Here is a 21,784-nt window from a genome sequence, read left to right as displayed (position 1 = left end):
GGAGCCTCCTCTCAGCCCGGCCCCGAGTGCTGCGGAGAACCGGCCTCCTGGAGCCACAGAGATCCATTGCTGCTGCRGAAAACACGCTCCTCGCCCCGAGGCAGAGTTACTTAAGAAAATCCTGACGTGATCGGACACCGCTATCTTCTGAAAAAAAAAGTAACTATAGTACTAGAGGATAACGGAGACACCGCACAACCTGGCAGCGTTTGAATGACTTGATAGTCCAGCCCTGGAACGTCCCTTTGGCACGAGGGCAGCAGGAAGAACCGGGATACTCTGGTTTTTCTGGATACCACTGTGCAGATGTGCACRTCTGCAGATGTGCAGATGCTCCCCTGTAAGCACTAATAGGTTTTGCAGCTGCCCTTGAAATCCTCATATGGGCTGTGTTTGGGCTCCAGGTTGACAGTTCACAAACACAGACTTGAACTTACTCCAGCGCTAGACTTTGATTTGATAGCAATTTGTGCACGTGCTTACGCATGCAAGAAGTCATCTGGCCTTGAATTAGTATAATTATGTCAGTTAAACAATTATCTTCCTTGAAGTGATTAAGAGCCTGGACCCATGATTCTGTTTGATGATCTATAAATTAAACAAAAAGCTAGAGTCTGCCCCCGGAAGTGCAGAGTCTAAGTGTAAATGAAACGGATTACTCRCACATGTCTGTACTAGTCAGCAAAATATTTAAGCATATTTAGTTTTATTAAGTCAATAGATTTAAGCATATTCTTAAATACTGTGCCCCACCAGGGCCTTAATTAGGAATGTTATTGAACTGTAAGATCTGTAGGCCACTATAAGCCAAGAATTTTAAGTGCAAGTATCTTCAAGTGCATGTTTAAATCAGAATATTTTTGAAGGGGAGGTAGTATGTTAAATAATACTATATGTATGTGCATAATTATACAAGAATAGCATAGAATTATTCAGTCTTCATAACTTTTAATCACACCAGGTGTAAAGGCTAAGCCTGTGGTGCTCAACAGGCAAAGGCCTTGCTGCCTTGAATAGGCTTTTGGGGGCAGACAGAATTTTTTTTGCATTAGATCAGCTCTTGTATCAAATGAGATTTAATAGCTCCTGGGAATACATGTGATTAACCAGCCCAGCCACAATATGTCACCAGCACTCCACACAAGCTGCTCTGCTAACGCCAGGAGAAGAGGATCTTTGTGCTGGAGAARGAGGACAACATCCCATCCCATGGCCAGGAGCAGAAGGAAGAAAAAAAATGAAAAGGAGGCAGAGAAGAGACTTGATGAGAAGATGACAGAGGAGCAAAAAGAGATTCCTGAAAAAAATCAAAGTGGAGAAACGATCCCAGAAAGGGTGGGAGCSGCAGCAGGTTGGTGGGAGGTTGCTCCAGGGCTGTACTCATTTCTTCGCATTTGCTTTAAATTTTAAAGAATTTTTTTCCTCCTCATCGCTCATATTAAACCTGGCCTGCAGACATGTGGCTACTCGTACTCCAGTCTGGAGCAGCCGTTCCCATGCCGCAGGGTATTTTGGTCTAGCCCGTGCCCTGGGGCTGTGTTTGCAGAGGATCTGACACAAGTGCTGGGTCTCACCAGGGTGGCCCTGGGCGAGCTGAGCAGCCGGGTCTGTGCTCGCTTCAGGTGTCTCTCAGCAGCTTTGGGGGCCCTGAAGCACTGCAGCTACCTGATGGGAACCGCAGGAGAGGGGCAGCAGAAAGCCAGACTCAGCAGGAAACAACGAGTATTTGCTTGCAAAAACACTCTGCCAGAAATAAAACATGTGGAAATAACTGCGCCTCAGTAACTACCTTCGAGCGTAAGGAAAACCCATCCAAAAGCAAAGACTGGGGGAACGAGCAGWGTGTGACATTTGCCGAGGCATCCTGGCACCCCACTTTATTTCCTGTGTCACAACGCGTCGGCTGGGTGGATGCACACAAGGGGTCTGAACGCCTGTGAATTTTCTTCTGCAACCCATATTAACGGCCGCCGGTGGTCACTCCTAACAGCCGGGAACAGACAGTGCAGGCACACGCGCCAGCTGTCGTTCTTCTGYTCTGGCCTTGGAAAGACTGTCTGAAAACCCTGTGGGCTGTGAGATCTYCTTTGACTGAATGTTTAATAAGTATTTGTAATATTAAATTTAGGAGCTGCAGTGATTTGCTAAGTTACTTTCCCACTCAGGGCACRAGGTGACTCCCTTCATGTCACCCCTTCATGGATTTGCTATCTTGGTGCTACAGGGAGAGGCAGAGAGCTTTAATTCCCATTCTAGGATAATATAGTTCACCTACGGATGTGCATCAGTGTGTCCCAGGTTTTATCATCTGTCAGATGTACCATTTTGTGCCTTTACATGGGTAGTAGAGCCACAAGCAAGGAAGAGGAAACCATTTCTGGTAGACACTTAACAGTTTACTTGTAACCTAATGCCATGCCGACTTGGGGACACTCAGGGAAGTTAGGGTGACTTGGCGACAGGCGTGATGTCAAAGTGCAGCCCTCGGTGCCTGCTACACCAAGGGGTCTCCTCTGGCAGCAAGGATGGTGACAGCCCGCTCCAGGAGGAGTTTAGTTCCCGCCTGGACAACCCTGAGAGGTGAAGGGAGGAGGGCAACRCTGCAGCAAGGAGGGTGCAGGGGGGGTCCTGCTCTCCTTCTGGAGCTGGAGGCCAAGGCTTGGCCCGCCAAATTTCTTGGGAAACATCAGTTTGTAAAGAGCTGTTCTGGCTCTATTTTTCTTTAAAACCCCTTTCCTCTAGTATGAGCTACTAAATAAAAATATTTACTGAATAAAGCTGTAGCAGACACAGTAAATACAATAGAGGGGCTATTTATACTGTCTAATTTCAGGCACCTGTGCTAAGGGCTTGATTTACAAGTGTCTCTGTAGGCAAGGGAGAGACAGGTTTCCCTCAGAGAAGGGCATTAGTTCAGGTGCTTTGAATRATCCTCTTCCTCCCCCCTGACTCTGCGGAAACACTGGTTGTATGTGACCCCTGGGAGGAGGAGAAGCAGCAGATTGGCTACAGCTGGATGTCCTTTCTCAGGGGTAATGTACTTGCATCCTCTCCTGAAGTGAAAGGTGTCACCCGTGCTGGAGATGGGACACACAGGTAGGTGGGTGACTGGGGCATCTGTGYCTACCCTAGATGCAAGTGTCAGCTCATCTCCTCTGGGACATCTGAGCTGCTTGTCTGTGGTGGAGAGCTTGTAGCCCTCATTGTAGGTGGGSTCAGTTTGGCCCCAGGCCCATTAATCTGGATGTCTATCCTGCCTGCTCTCTATGTGATGTGATTTTTTTTTTCCCAGCAGGGCTGAACAAACTAGGAGCTCTTCTCTACCTAAAATTTGGCAGTATCTCTGCAAAGAGCTGTTGTGAATGTCTCTATGCCACTCGCTCTCCTTGGGAGGATGCAGAGGCTGTTTTAAAACATGATGCTGAGCCCAGGAATGGCTTGTATTGTGTCTACARTGTGTGCTGGTGTTATGCCTCCTCAGATGCTTTTGGCAATGTACTACACTGACTAGTTTCTGAAATATTTTTAGCTGTGTCTTGGGTGTACTTATCCTGATTTCCAGTCCTCCAGGCTACCCTTGCTGTGTCTGGTTTGATTTGCACGAGGATACGACAGTGTCTGAGAAGTGAGCCTTGGGAGGGAGTCACGCTCCCTTACCTATCTACGTGCTTGCTTCATGTAGCCCAATATAAGAACATCAGCCTAAGAGCAAAGCTGTTTTGCCTGCAAAATAAAACCAGTGCTTTATGCAATGAGGTGTACAGCACACCCAGGCCAATTAACTTGGAAAAGGATTACTGGCGAAACACTTGGGAAAACCTGTGACAAATTCAACAGGAATGTTCCTCTGAAGGCCGCTGCATTAAGGTGGTGCTTTTAGTAGTGTTGAAGGATGCTAGCATCTGAGGCATCACAAATTGTCAGTGAGTTAATAAAACCACGAGGAGGAACTCCATACCAATGATTGAAAATTGTAGTATGCGATGCAGTGTAGTTCTAGGACCAACATCCCCTTTTGTGAGAAATGAGGAGGAGAAGACTTAAAGGCAGGAGTTCAGCAATGGGCACTGGTGACAGTGGCCTCAGGTGTGCAGAAGGCCATGTGCCCAATTACACACTGCACATGCATTTCTTGGGGGGGAAAGAGTTGAGTAAGAGACAACTTTATTTCATTCTTCCCACGCTGATCCTGGAGCAGTAGAGCTGACCGGCCCTCTGGGTGAACAGCCCCTTTCTGCCCATGGTTAGTGCCTGAAGTGAACTGTGATCACCCCCATGGCATGTCTCCATCGTGAAAGCCTTTGCTGTTGGTGGAAGGTGGTGTTCAACCAGAGATGAGTACAAGGCTGCCTGCACAGTTATGAGTGACAAGGGAGGTCCTCCTCCAGGCTGTGACTTGGGCAGAAGGCAGGAGCTAGGTGCTTCTGGTTAGTGGGAATGGCCCACAGCGCGCACAGGCATTGCTACCCAGTGAGTTTTATATCGAGACCTGGGAAGATATTGCTGTATTTTGCTAAAGCAAAACACATCTTTGCACAGGCGAAGAACACAAAATGACAAACCTGAAGCTCTTTGTTCCTCTTTTTATATCTATGTTGACAATGGTTTGTGCAAATTGTCTCTCGCTGAAGAGATGTCGCTGAAAGGGAGCTTTGTACAGCTCCATGCAGGAGCTAAGTGACGTGAGTACTAGTGCTGTTGCCAGCTTTTGGACATGTCAGAGTCTCCTGAGCTGTGATACGATGTGTGTTTTGTGGGTTTATTTACTTATTTATTTTAAAATCAAGCCCAGGAGAAATGCTTCAGTACTTCCTCATTGCTAAACAGCAGGATTTTGTCTTTCTGTGGCACTCTGCAACCGCCTCTTGTAAATTACTTATTGGTGCTCAGTTCCATCACTTCTTTCTCTGCTGATGGGGAATAAGTAGTTTTGGGATTCTTTTCTTTGAAATCCCTCAGCCCAAGGACAGTGGCCACTGTGATTTGGGAAATAAATTTGTACTGCAACTACTGGCAAACGCAGTGTGCTGGTGAGAGGTGATCAGCTGAGCTTGAGAAGTCTGAAAGAGGAGATAGAAAGCAAACAGACATAGTGCGATTACAATCCAATCCAGTAGACGAGGTGTTAGCAAAAAGGGAGCTTAATAAGTGAACACTAGCAAATTAGTGGTGCACGAAGCACAGCACAGAGATTAGAAGAAGCCAAAGGCACCACTTAAACCCCCTTTGCGAAATGCTGCTCTTTGCACTGCAGCAATGCACAGCATTTTGTTATTCTGGCTCTGCTGAATTGCTATTTATTTGCACATTCTGATATGATTGCTACTACTGCTTCAAACCCTGCTGTCATGCTTGGGTTTCTTGCTGATATTTTTTCCCCTCAGGTAAGCTGGGAAACTCCAAACTGAATAAGAATTGTGATTTGCCTGGTTGTTATTGSTAGGCTTCATCTACTTTGGCACTGGGAGCTTTGGAGAACCCAGGCAGGACAAGCTCCCTCCCATGGAGGCAGCAGGCTAGATAATTTCCACGAAAAATATGAGGTCATGGGGGAATATGGAGGAGGAGAATCGGAAAGGGTCTCAAGCCGGCTCCTTATGCCAGGCCCAGCTGTATCGCCTTTTTTCGAAATGCCGCGCGCCTGTCCCCTCGCGGGAGTCATGAGAGAACAGGGTTTGGTGCTTGCAGGATCAGAGCCCTTGCCTTAACYGAGGCAAGCACTGAAATAACTCTGTCAGATGGACTCTTCCTACAGGCAAATGGCCTTCAAAGGTAGAGTAACGGAAGGAGAAGAGAGGCAGGAGCGGGACAGAGTGGGTATCAGAGCGAGCCCAAGGAGGACAGAGCTGGGATATGGGAAGAGGAGAGAAGGGGAAGACAGGTATATAACACAAGAGCTGGGCCTAGAAAGCCCTGGMGGCAGAGACAGATTGCGGCTCCTGTCTTGTATGGTGGGATAGCTCGCAGGGAGAAAAGGAGGGCCTCAGTCAGAGATCTTACAGCCTCCTGGCCTGTTTCCCCCCCCCCCCAGCTTTGCTTATCGTGTGTGACTGATGTCAGATCTCAGGCAGGGCCCTTGCCTTGTTTTATTTGTTCTGTAAAACACTAAATGTAAAACTAATGTATAAATAATTAATAACAAAGATGCTATTGAAAACAGCCAAGAAGTCTTGATGTGCCCTACCATGCTGCCAGCAAACGGGCAAGTCATCAGAAGAATCTGGGAGCAGAGCACTCATGGGARAATGACAAGACACACCTGGTGTGAGGATCTCATCCTGTGCCCTTTGAAGCAGCTGACCTTCATATTTACACTATATTGTAAATAATCACTCTGATTGTTTAGCAAGAAAASCCTACTATATCCTTTCAGCACCTTCGTTCCACATATTTTGCCTTTAATGAGGGCAGGAATTGAGGCTGGATTTTGTGAAGCCTCTGTGGAGCTCCGTGACGGTGCTTCTGCAGTAACAAACATGTCTCATCTCTGCACCGTGCTGTATGAACTCGCCAGCTGTGATATGCAAACAATTAAAACTGCTGCGAACAATTAAAAYGTTGATGCATTGCTTATGGTATTTCTACCCTCTTCTCTTCCATTTTCATAACTCTTAAGTAGCTTTTGCAGAAGTCCTATCTGCGAGTCTTTAAAAAGCCATTCTGCCCACACATCTGTCTAAATGTGTTTGCAGTGAAATGTCTGTAGTGCTAGGGAGCTCAGAGGATGGGAATCCTCTAGGCATCTTCCACTAAATGATACTTTCAAAGACAGATCTACATACGCACCACATCAAATACTGTTTAGAAAGCACATATAAAATCCTGGTTAAAAGGGTGAAGTTTACCAGTATTTTCCCCCTATTTTTTCTGTGTTGAAGTGTACTATAGACAGACAGAGGAGACCATATTGTGCAATTTGATGAGATAATGGCAAAGGGAAAATAGACGTCTGTGYTTACAGAGGCAGGAGATGAGAGATGTTGAGGTGATTTTGTAGGTACAAACTAGAATTTGCAGGGCATCATTCAAAATAATTGTGTRTAGTGCAACTAAAATAACGTAAGCAGAGCAAATCTGAAGATCTTTTACCACTTTTTTTGTGGTAAGACATTACTTTCAGCTAACATTGATTTAATCTGAAAGGGAGTTTGGTGAAGAATARATGAATATTGTTTCCAGATTTCTCTGTGATCCTGAATGATGTAGGAATTAGTCTTTCACTATTATAAGCAATACAGACTATGATGCCTACAGTTAAGATTTCTAAACATTTTTCCTGATAATATCCTGTTTTCATTTGATTATAACTTTGCCAAACATAGGCTCTTTGGATTAAAATGTTTCATCTTGTGGCTGATACATACATATGGCCATATATATTTGCTTGTATGTGTCAATGCAAATTTTCAGCTAAAAGAGCTCAATTATTCTTGAGAATAAGTTTATAGAACAAATGATATAGAAGAACAAATKATTTTATACACATTATGGAAACTCCTAAAGATGTTTTGTCTAGGATCTCCACGCTTTGGAGCGGAGGCTCAGGATTTGATGGCAGAGTTGCAGTCCAGACTATTTCATTCCTGGTAAAAACACAGATTGAGTGAAGTTATAAACCTCAAAAAATTTCACTTCACATATGCATAGGAGAAACCCAGTAGGATTCAGCAGCTAATTTCCCAAGAGATTCTGCCAGCACTGAGCACACACTGTCTCTGCGCAGGGCCTGGGTGTCATAGGGCTCGAGTGCACTGTTCCCAGGAAGCAAAATATCTGATCCAGGGAGATCTTTATTGAACAGGATTTCCCTCTTGCTGCTCTTCCAGCAGTAGGAAGTCATYGTGATGTTGGGCACTGCCTGGGGACTGTCTTCCCCGATGCTCTCCATGTTCCTGGGGTAGATCTGGGAGGGGTGAAATGAGCTGTGCTGAGGTAGGGAGATGTGTAGGAAGGCTGAATGGGGGGATACGAGTGCTAAAGGAGAGGCAAGGAGATCTGGGGTGGTGGTGGCAGACCTCATTGGATTTGGACACAACAGGATGAGGTGCAGAGCCTAAAGACTAGGGACAGTAATTGGGGATATCAGGGAACCAAGACAGAGGTGGAGCAGAGGATGAAGAAAGGAAGAAGACGGGAGTGAGACAGAAGTCAGACAGGGAAAATGGCACTAGAAAGAGGAAACAGCAGCAAAGAAAGCTGATGTGGTGCTAGTGAAGATCGAGGAGTGAAGGTCCTAAACGTCTGTAARTACTAGAGGACACTCCTCCAAAGCGTGGAGCCGACCCTAATTTGCCCTGTCTAGACAAAAAGCAATGAATTTCGTTGAGAAAGTGTGGATCAGTGACTCCCTCTAGGGGCAGGTTCTCAGATATGATAAACCACCTTCTGCTCACCATCACCCAGAATGACGAAATCTRGACTGTGGGGCCCCAATTACACCCCCCCACACACACACACCCTCCAGCCCCTGTCCTAGACTCTCTCCTGCCCTGTGGGGCTAGGATGGTTCCTTGTCAAGGAATTCTTAAATTATGTGCTTTTAAAATCAGAGGAAGTGACACACTGTTTCTCTCAAAACTAATTTTAAGGGGCAAGGTCTCCAAAGGGTCAGGACAGAGGCTCCCTGCCCAGTGTCATTTGATTAGCTCCTGCATTTGCATTACAAGTTCGGCTTCAGGGACACACTGACTTACAAGTTTCTTTCACAAGATGCTAGCCTCCATCAGCGCGCAGGAGGGACGAGCGGCAGTGAGTCAGCGTTAGCAGTGAACAAAGCTGGTTTACGTAGGAAGTTGAGGAGCATGTGATGAATGAAGAAAGGAAGTACAAGAACATAAAAACAGTTCAAGATAGTTGAATACTGCCCTGTGGATCTGAATTCAGTCTTGCTGAAGCTGCACGGTTCTGGTGTCCTAGTAGACAAGTCACAGGGACACACAGTCTCTCATGCAGTTGCACTATAACTCCTAATTTCTGGATCTCAGGACAAAGATCTGCTTTGTAGGAGTCCCAAGCATTCACAAAAGTGACCAAGGTTACTGGCAGCTTTGCTGAGAATGTGTGATATACCCTGCTATGCAAAAGTACTCTGAGAAATCAGGCTTCAGGGAACTGACTGTCACAAGTCTTGCTCTCATGATTTGGTGTAGTACTATTYTGCCTGTTGATGGAGGTAGCTGGGAGCTCAGGATATGGGCTGGGAAGCGGCAGTCAGCCCATGTTCCTCAGCCAGCTGCAACAGAGTGACTTTGAGGAGAAGTTGAAGAGGATGAATGGGGTAATAATATCTTAAACCAACAAAACAAGATTTGCTGGTGCTTATTTGTTGGACACCTCCAGTTAATATCCCAGCTGACCTMAGGTGCTTATTTTAAGGTTGTATTTATTCATGTCCGTAAGAAACTAAGGTACTTCAGTGATACACTTGTGGAAAAGCACAGGAAGAAATTTGTATGGGATTTAGATGCACTCAGTAAGATGTGTTGAATGATGAAGAACAGAAATGAGGTTTCCAACAGATTTGTGGGTTTCCCCTCTCTGTCTACTCCCTCTTTCTATATTACCAGCCCCATCATCTCTGTGACAGTCCTTCTGGCTAGCCCAGAGCTGAAGGTGTCCTCCTTGGCTAGCCCTGCCAGAAACAGTGTGACAGTTGGGGACTGTCTGTCTCCTCTYACTGAAGCACTTATTTGCATCTCTCTTTTTCATAACACTTGCAATAATATAATTTTTTGACAGACAGTCACAGCTTGGTTGAAACTGGCTGATAGACTTGAAGGGTATCAAGRCATGGAGAGACAATGCGGTTACTGAAGTCTTGTATCTTTAGCAACCTAGCTAAAGATTCTGGCTAGCCWGTTTGGTCCTGTGGGCCTTCTGGACACCTAGCTGTGCTCAGRGAACCTGATATCTCACTGTCTGTGCACAGGAGAAGAGAGGAGAGGGTACACTTGCATTTTGGCATTTCTTGACTTTTCAGTGATATTATTTTAACATCTATATAATTTAATGTATACAACAAGGCTAAGCAGGTCCCAAAACAATATCTTTTTCATGTTATTTGTTACTTAGATACTTTTCTTCAAGCTTTTTCTTATTATCATCACCATTTTGGGGTTGACTGAGCAACCCATAGCCCTGATACCYAATACACCAGAGTAACAGAAAAGACTTTGGATCAGGCCCAGGGACTTCAAATAACTTTACTCCTGATGTAAACAAGAGCAGGATATGACCGTGTGAATCTATAAGTAGCAACAGCTAGGTTCTGACTAAATCTATAGCATTTTTCTGGCATTTACCTTGCATAAATTAAGACATTTCCATAAATAAAGAGAAAACTTAATAAGCCTCACAAAGGTTAGACTGTTTCTACTGGATTTTATGTCTGTTGCATAAATCTTCCGAAGCAATTCCATACTTTGTATGGAGATAATTTTTTTTTACAGTATAAATTCCATTAACACTCTCATGCCATATGTGCTATATATTAAAGTGAGCAGCCTCCTGCATTCCCATTAAATCACTGGCATATGTTTCTGCTTCCTGATTCAATCAGCCTGGAGCCACTCAGGCAGTATAGAGTTCAGAAGCTCTGCATTGAGCCTCAGGGCTGCATTCAGCTGCAAAACTAGTCTGACCTGAACTTAATCTGTGGCTTCCTAATAGTGAAGTGGTCCTTGCATGATAGACTATCATACACTTGCTGCCATTCCTTGATGAAGATGCCGGACTCATTGGACTGGCTATTCCTTCTCTTTTCTAATCAGTGTTTGTCTTAAAAAAAAGTAGAATTGGTTTAATATTAGGCATGGAAGAGTGTGCTTCAAGAGTTGCAGAGATTTGACTGGAGTAGAGGTTTTACATACRTGAATGTGAAAGCAAAGTTGAGTAAGACAATGAGGGGCTACCGGCATGGCTGAATTCCTAGGATGACTGTGGGCTGAGGACTCCATTTCCTCTCAAGTGAGGTTATGCCACTCCTTATATCAGTGAGCTCCATCTTCAGGCAAACTGGAGTCCATTTCAGAGGAGTCCCCACCAAAATGAGCAGAGAGCTCGAATGGCAGCCTCAGAAAGTATGATTTAATTGAGCTGTGAGATAGATGGAGAGTGAGCATCCCTCATTGCAGAGTCACATGCTATACTGAGCCAGAACAGATCCCTACYCCCTACAGGTACCATTCAAGGTGGACTGCAGGCTCACAAGTACTTTATCTCAGAAAGGTGCTGCATGGGAGAAGGCAAGATGTTTTTTTAAAATAAATGTTTCCACCACGGGACTTTTTCTGGCACTGAGACAGGCCCCTAAACACCTAGATGATGTGCAAACATACGTGGCTGCACAATAGACCATGTCTGTCTACAGAAAGGAAAAGTTTGCATGTCCAGCCATTTCAGCAGCTCCAAAGTCCCAGGTTCAATCAAGTCATGTCAGATGCCTCAGCCATTCCCCATTCACTGAATACATTCTATGGAAGTGTTGAAGTTTACACTAATAACCTGGTGTGCAAAAAATTGTTTCCATTTCCAGATATTCTGAATATCCTGTGGATTGGTAAAAAGAAAATGATTTTCTTTATCCTAATCAAAAGTAATTATAAATACATTTAAACAGAAAACAAAACTGAAATTAATTCCAAAAGTTTTGCACATATAAACAACATTAATTGTTACTATTTGGTTCACAGAAGCAACAGTAGAGCCCACATCTTGCTCTCACAGATGCTCTGCAAACATGCAGGTAGAGACTATCCGTCTGCAAGACTTCAGTTTGATAGCGTTCTTCCTTGTGCCTGTGAAGATCAAAATTACATAAAATAAGATCAAGTTTCATTGTTCACCACTGCCAATGCCATGATTTAGCACTTTTTGAAACTGGCTTACTTTGCACAGAACAGACAGTGCAAAATGCCACATTTTCAGCTACCATGCCTTGCAGTCTTGGAGTTGATGACTCTCATTTATTCACTTCACATAACTATACCCTTGCCATTTTTCCTTCTTTTGGACAGAGCTCTTGGCTTTCAGACAATTCCTGCAGACCCTGCAGCAGTTGTGTCACCATAAGATGTGTCTTTCATACTGGAAGCAGTCAAGTTTGAAAACTGAAGAACTGCCTGACTTGCATCTTAGGTGGAACAGACAGTGAGTGAGCAGACAATGAGGGAAATGCAGACAGATGATGTCTTTTAGCCTTCGGCAAGGCTTAATGTGGTTACAATCAAGACTCACACATGACTCTAGAAGATGCTGGTAATACGACACTGCTTGTTTGGGACTCTGTGGAAAGAAGTTGTGGTGAAATTTTGTAACACAACAGGCTTGCAGAATTACTCTCCCTTTCCTAGATGTTTCAGTGTGAAATCTGGTGTGGAAGAAGCTGCAGTTTCCTTGGGGAAAAACATTAGGATTAATTAGACTTAATTTTCTTGGTGCAGGATCCACCTTTTAGATCTGAATTTGCACACGCCCTTTACCCAACAGAGTGCCAGTGCACAATAAGGTTCCCAGCAGCTACCAAAACTACAAAAGTATGTTTTTTGGAAAGCTGCATCACACYAGTGTAATTTTCTTCTGTAACTAGTAACAGGCCTGTATGTTTAGCAAACCAGTGGATATCATATAATTGGATTTTTAAAAAGCTTTTAACACCGTTATGCATCACGTTCTTATAAAGAACTAGAGATTTGTCAGTTGAAAATACTACAGGATGGCTGCAAAACTGACTTGGAAAGAGAGGTTGTCAGCTGGTTGTTGTCAAAATGAAAGGTGAGGCTCTCAAGGGTCTGATACTATTTATATCCTCAGCAATGACCTCAGTGATAGGACAGAGAACACTTACTAAACTTACAAGCAGGTGGTGACAGCTGGCATGCTGAAGGAGAGCCTGAGAACTCCAAATAATACTGACAAATCAAAGACTGAATGGGAAGAAAATCAGAATGCCACTCAAAAGCAAAAACTACACTAGGAATGGTCRGTTACCCAAATATAGAGTGCTGACTGTTCTTCAGAAAAGGATTTGGGCATTACAGGGCTGGACAGGAGTCAACAATGATGTAATGTTGTGAAATAGGCAATTAAAATGGCCTTGGTCAAAGTGCACTGGGTCCAATTTTGAGCATTGCATAATCAAAAAGACGTAGACTATGGGAGCAGTCCAGAGAGAGCAGTGAGAATGACTAGAGCTCTAGAAAACACCAGCGATGAAGAAAGATGGAATGAACTGAGGTTATTCAGCTTAAGAAGGGGAGACTGTCTGGGGAAGAAAGTCAACAATTGTCAAATATGAGTAAGGCTACTGCAAAGAGGAAGGARATCAACTCTTCTCTCTATCCTTGATGGATAAGATGGAATCAAAGGGAATCAGAGGAAACTGTGGCAGAGAAATTAAGACCAGTCAGTAGGAAATGCTTTTTGGATGACACAGATTATGAAGCACTGAAATAGATTGCTTAGTGGAGTTATGGAGCATCCACTTCTGGAGAGATTTCCATGTGTTAAACACTGATCATGCAAAAAGGAAGGGACAGTCGTGGAATACTCACCACCTTGAGAACCCTGAGATTGTTGACCTGTTGCTGCTATGAATACAAAAGGCTGGCCTTGTAGTTAAGACAGTGGCAAAATATTGTACCACATTTCTTTTGTGTCACATTCCTTCCCAGGCAAGAAGCAGTGCTTCAGAAGCCCCCTTGAACCTAAGAGTTTGCCTCCAAAGAGTCTTGCTTCTGGCTTCTTAGGACTTCTTGGCTTTTCAGAGAAGTGGTGTCTGTTACTACAGTCATTAGCTCCTTGAGAACACATTCTCAGAATAGGATTTAGGKTATCAGTTGAAATCAAATTCATAATATTAATCCTTGTATCGATGAACACGCATGGCCAGACATCTGTGATATTACCTTTTTCTGTCTAACATGAACTAGGCTTAATGAATTTAATATTTACTTCATCCACAGCTTTGCCTGAGGACCATATTCACAGGTGTCAGCAGGCCTCAGGCCTACCTCATAGGGTGGATACTTCTGGCTCAGAGAAGGACATTWACTCACACCGGGCTTTACTTCCGCACCACGTAAAGCGCAGAGGATGGCTTGTAGCCCTGCTGTCTGGTAAGACAACCAGCTGTTCCTTCTGTCAYTGCCCTTCCTACTTCCTTATCCCTGCAGTCTGCAATTGGCCCTGCTCGTTCAGCAAGAGATGGCTGGAGGTGAATACTTCAGGAGGGCTCTCCTCCTCCTTCCACCTGTTTTTCATTCCTTGACTCACTGACTTTAAGCTGTAAGCAGTGACGTGACAGCTGAGTCATGGACACACCACCTGGATGCTGTCAGCATCAATCTCTCTTAYAAGGATCATAGAAGAACAAGATAGAAAAGGCTGCTAGGGCTTCTCATTTGTCTTCCTGCCAGTGGGGGACTGAGCCCTGCAGTGCAGTCTCTGGCTTTGCCCAACCTTGCTCTCAACTTACCAAGCAATGGGGCTTTCACCCTTCCTCCTGAGGAACCATTCCACGACCTAATAAATATCATTGTCAAGGAGAGCTTCACTTTTCCTTGATTGTTTTTTTTTGCCTAAATTTGACATATATGAATAAATCACTTCTAATATCCAAACAAGAGACTTTTTTTTTCTTGCAAAGCATTCAGTAAAGTTGCAAAATTTGAGCTTATATGTTTTATTTGTATTCTGTTCAATAGTTGTAAGAGTCTCCCTACTGCATGCATTGTTGTGCAGTACGGATGAAAAAAAGATGCAGTCCTGTGCCCTGGAGAACTTACACTTTTCATTTAAACAAGATACAGTGACTGAGAATGACAAGTAATGCGAAGGCAGGACAAGAGTCATACAGGAAAGGTCAGAATGTTTCTAAATAAAGCCCATTGTCATGCTATTAATTTGGGTTTTTATATTGGATCAGTCATCATAAATGTACATATTTTGGGACAATTTTTACCATGTTTTAATCAATTTTTTTTCAATCTCACAAAGCCATCTTGCCTATTTCAATTTTCTGGTGCTTATTTAAAGCTTCTTTTTCACAGAAACCTGTTTTTCTCTCATAGTTAACTTTCTTTGTGTTAACCAGGCTTTTTCAAAAATAATTACCATAGTTAGTCTGGTCATTAATTCCCTGAGTATCCAGCAGTACATGAACTTGGCCAGCTGATTCAAGTGACTGCACTAGGACTGTGACCTTTGTCTCTGCCTTTCTGTTCCCTCTCTAGTGACACCCCAAATTACACTTGCTCTGGAAGTGGCAGTCAAAGGTCTTCTTAATCTGGAGCTGTTTGTTTGAACATGAAAAACAACTTACCTCTATATAAACCCTTCAGCTTCCTGCTCTCAGTGGAGAAATTCCTTTTCACTGGGCAGCAGTAAACCAGAGAAAAGCTTTGCAAAACCAGACCTGCCTTGCTTTTTCCATATGCTTTTCTCAGGCTTTTACATCCTGCTTTCTGCAAGTTTTTCTACACTTGACTGGTGGAGAGCCCATTCCTGACAGCCTTGGCTTTGGGTCTGTAATCCTCACATCTTGCTTTTGATGCTACCTATGAATAGAGGAACACATTTAATTCATAGGGATGTATGGCAAAAGTTTATTTTGTGGTAACAGAATGTTAAACCCCAGATGTCAATTAAGTACCATCTGTCTCACCTGTGGATTTGATTATTATTTCTTACTAATTTTACTCTCATGATACTTGAGGGGGCAAATTCTGCCTGGTACCTGACTGCAGGTTTAGTTAACTCCCAGAGGGAGGGTCAAATGTACTTCAAAAACATTTATAATGCATGTCTTTCATCCTGGTCAAACCAGCTGCCCATGCACATCAACTCCCTGCAGCAATTTTTTCCCTTCACAGAGTAGAAATAATCAGTCTAATAGTTGGGTGTGGAAATTTTGCTAAATTAGGACAAAGGATATGCATAAACGAACTGATTTTAGCTCTACGACCTTCYAGCCTCCCCCTTCACTCTTCTGAAGGCACAGTGGCTCGGAAGGTGAATCCTGCTGTGCATTTCAGAGGCCTCAGAAGGGAGACAGGTAATTTTCAACTGGAGAGTCTGCTAAGGGTTTGGTTGTACAAATACAAACAAAACCCCCTGACATCAAACCAGCTGTTCTGGTCTATGCAGCTACTGACTAAAGCTTTAGAGTATACCACTTTCAGTTAGTACCACTATCATGTTTGCCATAAATTAACTTACATTTTCTTTATCATTTGTATCTTGTATGGAAGACCCCAACTAATTATCAAAACAGATGCTTGGTTGTAGAGATAATGCAGAGTTATTCCAGCAGTCACACTGGAAAAGCATTCGTTATCTAAGGAGAAAAATTGAACAAGACAAATCTAGGGCCAACCTGTTCTCCCTCAAGCTGTTTGTAAACACATACTAAGAATCATAGAACTGAGAAARAAAAGTTGGGTTTGTTCTCACTGTGACCCAAATTCTAGCCTTCAGTTGGCCACAGGCAAGCAATTTTGGCTTCTCATTTTGTTTTAATTTACCACTTTTAAGCAAGACTTTATTCAAACCTGATACTTCTCCAAGGAGTATTTTTCAGATCTGCCTTTTGTTCAGTTTTGTTTCTCTCTAAGAGTAGTTTAGCTCCAGCTGAAGATCTGTTCTGGAATTGAGAAACCCCCGAAAAGCCTGGATCTACTGTGACATTTCCTCCATCGCCTCTGGTTGCCAGGGCTGAATATCAGCCATTGTTCCCTTGTAAGTCCTCACAGGTTTGGGGGGACAAGAATAGCGATGTACACTTATGCTGGGGATCAGGCAGATGCCAGTGACCCCTGAACTGATGGAACAGAGCTGCCCTTTTCACACTCCTCCTGTTTTTCCCTGCAGTGAACACTCTGCTGCAGGAGTTACGGATTATTTTTCTAAGAGAGGTTCYAGACTGGTGGCTCCCTGCTACCAAACTGCTCTTCCCTTTCTTGTGATATATTTTGGATCTGTTATTGGTCTATTCTCTACCTATATTCCTCCTTGGCTGTGTTTCATGCCTTGTAACTATTTTATTTGGCATCAGTTTCAACCGTTGTGTGAGATTTTTCTACTTCCACACAATTGTGATAAACCTAGATGAAGTAATGTCAGGGTGTGACTCTGCTCTAACAGCAAATGTGCCGCTGGCTTTAAAGGGAGAAGGAAAGCTCACCCTGATTTCTTTTTCAGAAAACATAGGTTGAATTATCCTGTGCTTGATGAATAGCTCCTGTCTTTGGGATGCTAAGGCATATCTTTCACTGATTCCCTCCACACCTTTTGATATTTCTCCAAGTACAGACCTGAAGGCAGTTCTGATTTTTGAGTGCTCAGAAGTGAGGGAGGGTGAGTGGCTAAACACATTTGCTATAACACCCCSTTGCAAAGAGATCGTCAGCAGATTTTATCTTTTATGCACAGCAAGTTGGTGTGGTAAAGTACGAATAACAGCAGTTCACACTGATCAATAAACACAGTAAAGTCTGCCCAGCTGCAATGGCTATTAGGATCATACAAGAACTTCTTATGTAGAATCTGTAACAGAAACTATTTCAATACAGGGAGCCTAATTCTGTCTGTACGTTTCTGATTTTATAAAGTGCTATACCAGCAGCACTATACCAGTGCTATACAGGCGGGTGTTTCAACTCTGTCTCACAGAGGGTGAGCTCGGAACCAGCTCCTGTCCATGCTCTATTAATAAAATGCTTTTTCTGCTGGAGCTCGTATACCTACAGGATCCAGAAAATGGTAGTAAATTCAGCTCTTACGACAAGTGGAATTGTACTGCTAGAAATATCAGTTTAGGTCAAAAACAAGTGCCTAGTATTTGTGGGGAATGACAGCAGTCAATAACAATAAGCCTAACCATTTCTAGAACTTTTCCCTCTATTAAACAATCTAGCCAAAATCCAAAGAGGAGCCTGAAGGAGGGACTGAGACAGGATTTAAGCACCTGAATCGAACAACAGAATCAACAGATCCTCTTTGATCCTGTCTAATCCTAGAAGCACCTAGTCCAAAGATACCTGTCTTCAGCCTCCAAGAACCCCAAATATCCAATATTCAGCTTCTGCGTGTGCCCCAGAACACTGCCATCTCGATGAGTCTGGTTCATACTGGAAACTGCCAGGATTACAAATTTGGTAATCCTTGTAAGGGTTCTTAGAATAGGATTCTTAGGCTCTTGTTAGCATTCTTAGAACATGTCATGGAGCACCATGGAGCAAAGCAAGARAACACAAGTTCTTCTCCTACCTTCCTTTGCTTTGGACAACACTACAGCAATGACGTAAGTTATGCAGGGTATGGAGATCTGGGTTCATATTCCTCCTTCAAGATAGAGAACTCCATATCCATGCCTAAGGCCATGTGCTTCAGTTTATGAGTTACATCTGTGATGAGCATGCGCTGCTGAGAAAAATGAGAAACCTTCTGAGAAAAAAAAAAGCGCAGAAATCTCTTGAGCTTCACAGTTTGGATGCTCCTTCAGAAAAGGGGAGTTCTGCATTCCAGAGCCACCTGCTCTTTTTTACATTACATTTATATCTTACCTTCCTGGCTGGAATTCACAAACAGCTCTTGGAAGAAGGCTGAAACTCAGGATCAGGTACCTGCCCTCACCAGTAAGCTRAAGAACTATACTCACCTGTGCTGCTTTTCTCCTTCTAGTGCAATGAATCTTTAAATTTTTTTTAATGAAAAAAAAGGAACAACTTCAACATAAGGCGCACGTACTGTTTCCTCCCTGCACCCCTGCCTACTCCGAATAACCTGTACACTGGAAGATTACGGAGCCTCCCAGGGAAGACAGGCTGGGATTCCTCAGGCAGCAAATGGAGCTGAACACGAATCTCCCTCTTGACATCCTGATGACGATGTTCTCCTGAAATAAAGAAGGCTAGGGCAACCCTGTCCTGTGCTTTGAATCCTTAATGGACAGACTCTGATCAAACTTGTAAAGTGTCTAAGCCTTGGAGACAAACATGGTTTGAAAGCTCAGCCATGAACTCATTCAGTCCTTGGCTTGTTTTCTTTGTCTTTTGGGAAAGGGCTCTCACCAGCCTTTAGAATTATTCTTCTTTCCTCTGACCCTGCAAGTATTTTAGTATTTTTAGAGCAGAGTAGCTCTAAAAGATACCAACTGTGTGGCTATGTACCTGCCTTGAAGCTGGAATTAAGGAGGTAACTGGTAGAAATTCATGTGCCTCTGGAACGCAGACATTTCTGTATGAGGTATCTGGGTTCTCAACAGCCTAAATTTTGCTCTTGTGTCTGAACTGTCAAATGCCTCCCTTAGCAGTGAGGTTCCTAAGTTCTTTAATCACTTTTGAAAATGGAGTTTCAAGTTATATCCACACAAGCTTCTACTGATTCACAGAATTGTTGGGGTTGGAAGGGACCTCCCATCAGATATTTATACACATTACTTTGAGCCTCCCTGAGCCTCCTCTTCAAATAAAGAAAAGTACCTTCCTGCATCTCAGGGCAGGGAGTATTTTAAACACAATCTGATCAACCAATTTGGTAATTTCCTGGTCCTTACACTCCTGTGATATATCCCACTGCATACAGAACGGACACACCTAACAGGCTAGTCTGCCTATGCAGAATTGGAAGCTGAGTGCTGCTGTGTGTGACCACAGCCCTAAATATTTAGTAGTGTAGTATCTGTGAATGGCACAACCTGCCTCACTGATCACAATACTACTTCTTGGGGCACAAGATGCTTTATACCAGTCAGTTCCTAACTCCAGGTCTCCAGGAATATGGTTCCCATTGGAGATTAATATATTATACTTTATACTGTGTTTACCTTAAAGCAATCTGGTGAAGGGATTAACTAGGTGATCAGTAAATCTCACTGCATCACAGAGGATTAATTAAAGTATTCCTAAACAAATTGCTGGAGTTTGACATTTAATCTAACTACTGATCTCTCTGTCAACTTCTCTGCCTGCTTTCTGGAGTGCTTAACTGTTCTTCTTAAGAATTGTGTCAGTTTTTACATCTAGTTTTGCCCTGCTCTAAGTCAGAACTTGTTTCTTCTTCTTCTGTCCTTGTTGTTCTGTGGGAATAACRGATCTCTGGTATAGAGCACTATTCCAGCTCTGTAGCTAGGACTGGTGAATCTATAGTGGGACTATAGTTCCCAGTACTGGTCACCTCGTTATRAAAGTGAGCAAAGGCAGATAGGAAAGTTGTAACAGAGCCAAGCAACACATGAACTTTATTATTCAGAAAGGGTTAGAAAAGCTGCAGTGTAGCTGCTGTCTTTGGAAAACAGGATTAAAAGGACATGCTAGTGAGGTTTGCAGAACTCTGSAGGGAATAGCAAGGATTCACACATACAGCGCATTTGAGCTAGTGACAAATATCAGAACAAAAGGGAAATTAACAGAAGCTTAGATAGGGATGATCAGCAAAGCAGTGTAATTTGTTTGTGAATTTATTTGTATTTAACACAGATAATACATGGAAAATTATACCAGGGTTGTAACAGAAACAACTATTAGAAATCATTTAACAAAGCTCTAGACAAGTGTGGGGGCTTATAATAACACTGTGGGATGTAACTGTTAATCTAACGGAGAGGAAAACGACTTAAATCCTTGTCATGATTTCACCTCTTAAAATATTTAGCTAAGTAACCTGCAATGCACTAAGTAAGTAGACATATTTAGTGTAATACTAATTTAGTAATTTAGTGTAATATGACTATCCATACAACTTCAGGGAAAGGTTTTCATTTGCAAGACTAATTTCCCTTGCAGCTTTACATACTTAGACGTGGAAAAATTTAGAGACTTGAGAGAGCCAGGGGTGAATTMTGATCTCAGTGGCACCAGAGAAAATCCTGAATAACTTCAAGAAAAAAAATGCTGGAGATATAGTAGTGAAGCTGAGATTGGGCTCCAGTCTGTAAATGCACGAGTTCTGGATGGAAAAGCCTTGACGTCCTCCTTTTCTTGAATTTCAAGGAAAGCTAACAGAAGAGTCCCGAGTCCTTCTAGGGCATTTCTGCAGTTCTTGGAACAAATGTACATGTCATCATTTGCATTCGCTGCCTCCAGGCCATCAGCTTCAACAAGCTTTGGATCAGTCTGAGCGGCTTGCTTCCTCTGACCTACAGGTTTGTCTATTTTAAGACAAAACAGACTGTCTTCAACTCTGCTGAACCCACTCTAAATTCACTCTTCTCATGCACAGAGGAACTCGGACACACCGCAGTGTTGCCCTTAGGAAGTCTGCGCTAGCATTATACTAATATCTTCTTTCCTTCCCTCCAGCCCCGGGGTGGGTGCCCAACGCACTGCTGCGAAACCTGTGGGTAATGCCGCGATTTACCCCCTCTACAGCACCGCAGTTTGCTCTCCGGAGGGGAGATCGCTGCCGGCAGTTAACGGTGCTCGAGCTCCCGCTGTACTAGCACCGTTAAACCGGAGTTTCAAAGGCAGGTTACAGCGGCTTTGGGAATGGGCAAGTACCAGTCGATTTGGACCCCACACAGGGAAACCACCGACACCACCCAAGCCGTGCAGCAGGGGTTTCTCGCACCTCTCGGCCACGTCTGCGTTCAGCAAACTGGGATTACGCGCGCTCGTGTGCRGAACGAAACCCACCCCCGGTTTTCTCCTCGCCTGCCCGCAGCGGAGGCTCGACGGAAGGAGCCGGAGGGCGGCAAAGGGGCCATGTCGGCGCAGGACACGCAGCTACTCAAACTGCCCCGCCAGAAAGCGAGGCGGCCCGGCCGCGCCGCGGCGGCTGCGGGCCGCTC

This window comes from Rhea americana, unplaced genomic scaffold (assembly GCF_003343005.1).
Source record: "Rhea americana isolate MKP2758 unplaced genomic scaffold, rheAme1 scaffold_313, whole genome shotgun sequence".
Taxonomy (NCBI): domain Eukaryota; kingdom Metazoa; phylum Chordata; class Aves; order Rheiformes; family Rheidae; genus Rhea; species Rhea americana.
The sequence above is the reverse complement of the archived record's forward strand: the minus strand, read 5'-3'. Positions refer to the sequence as shown.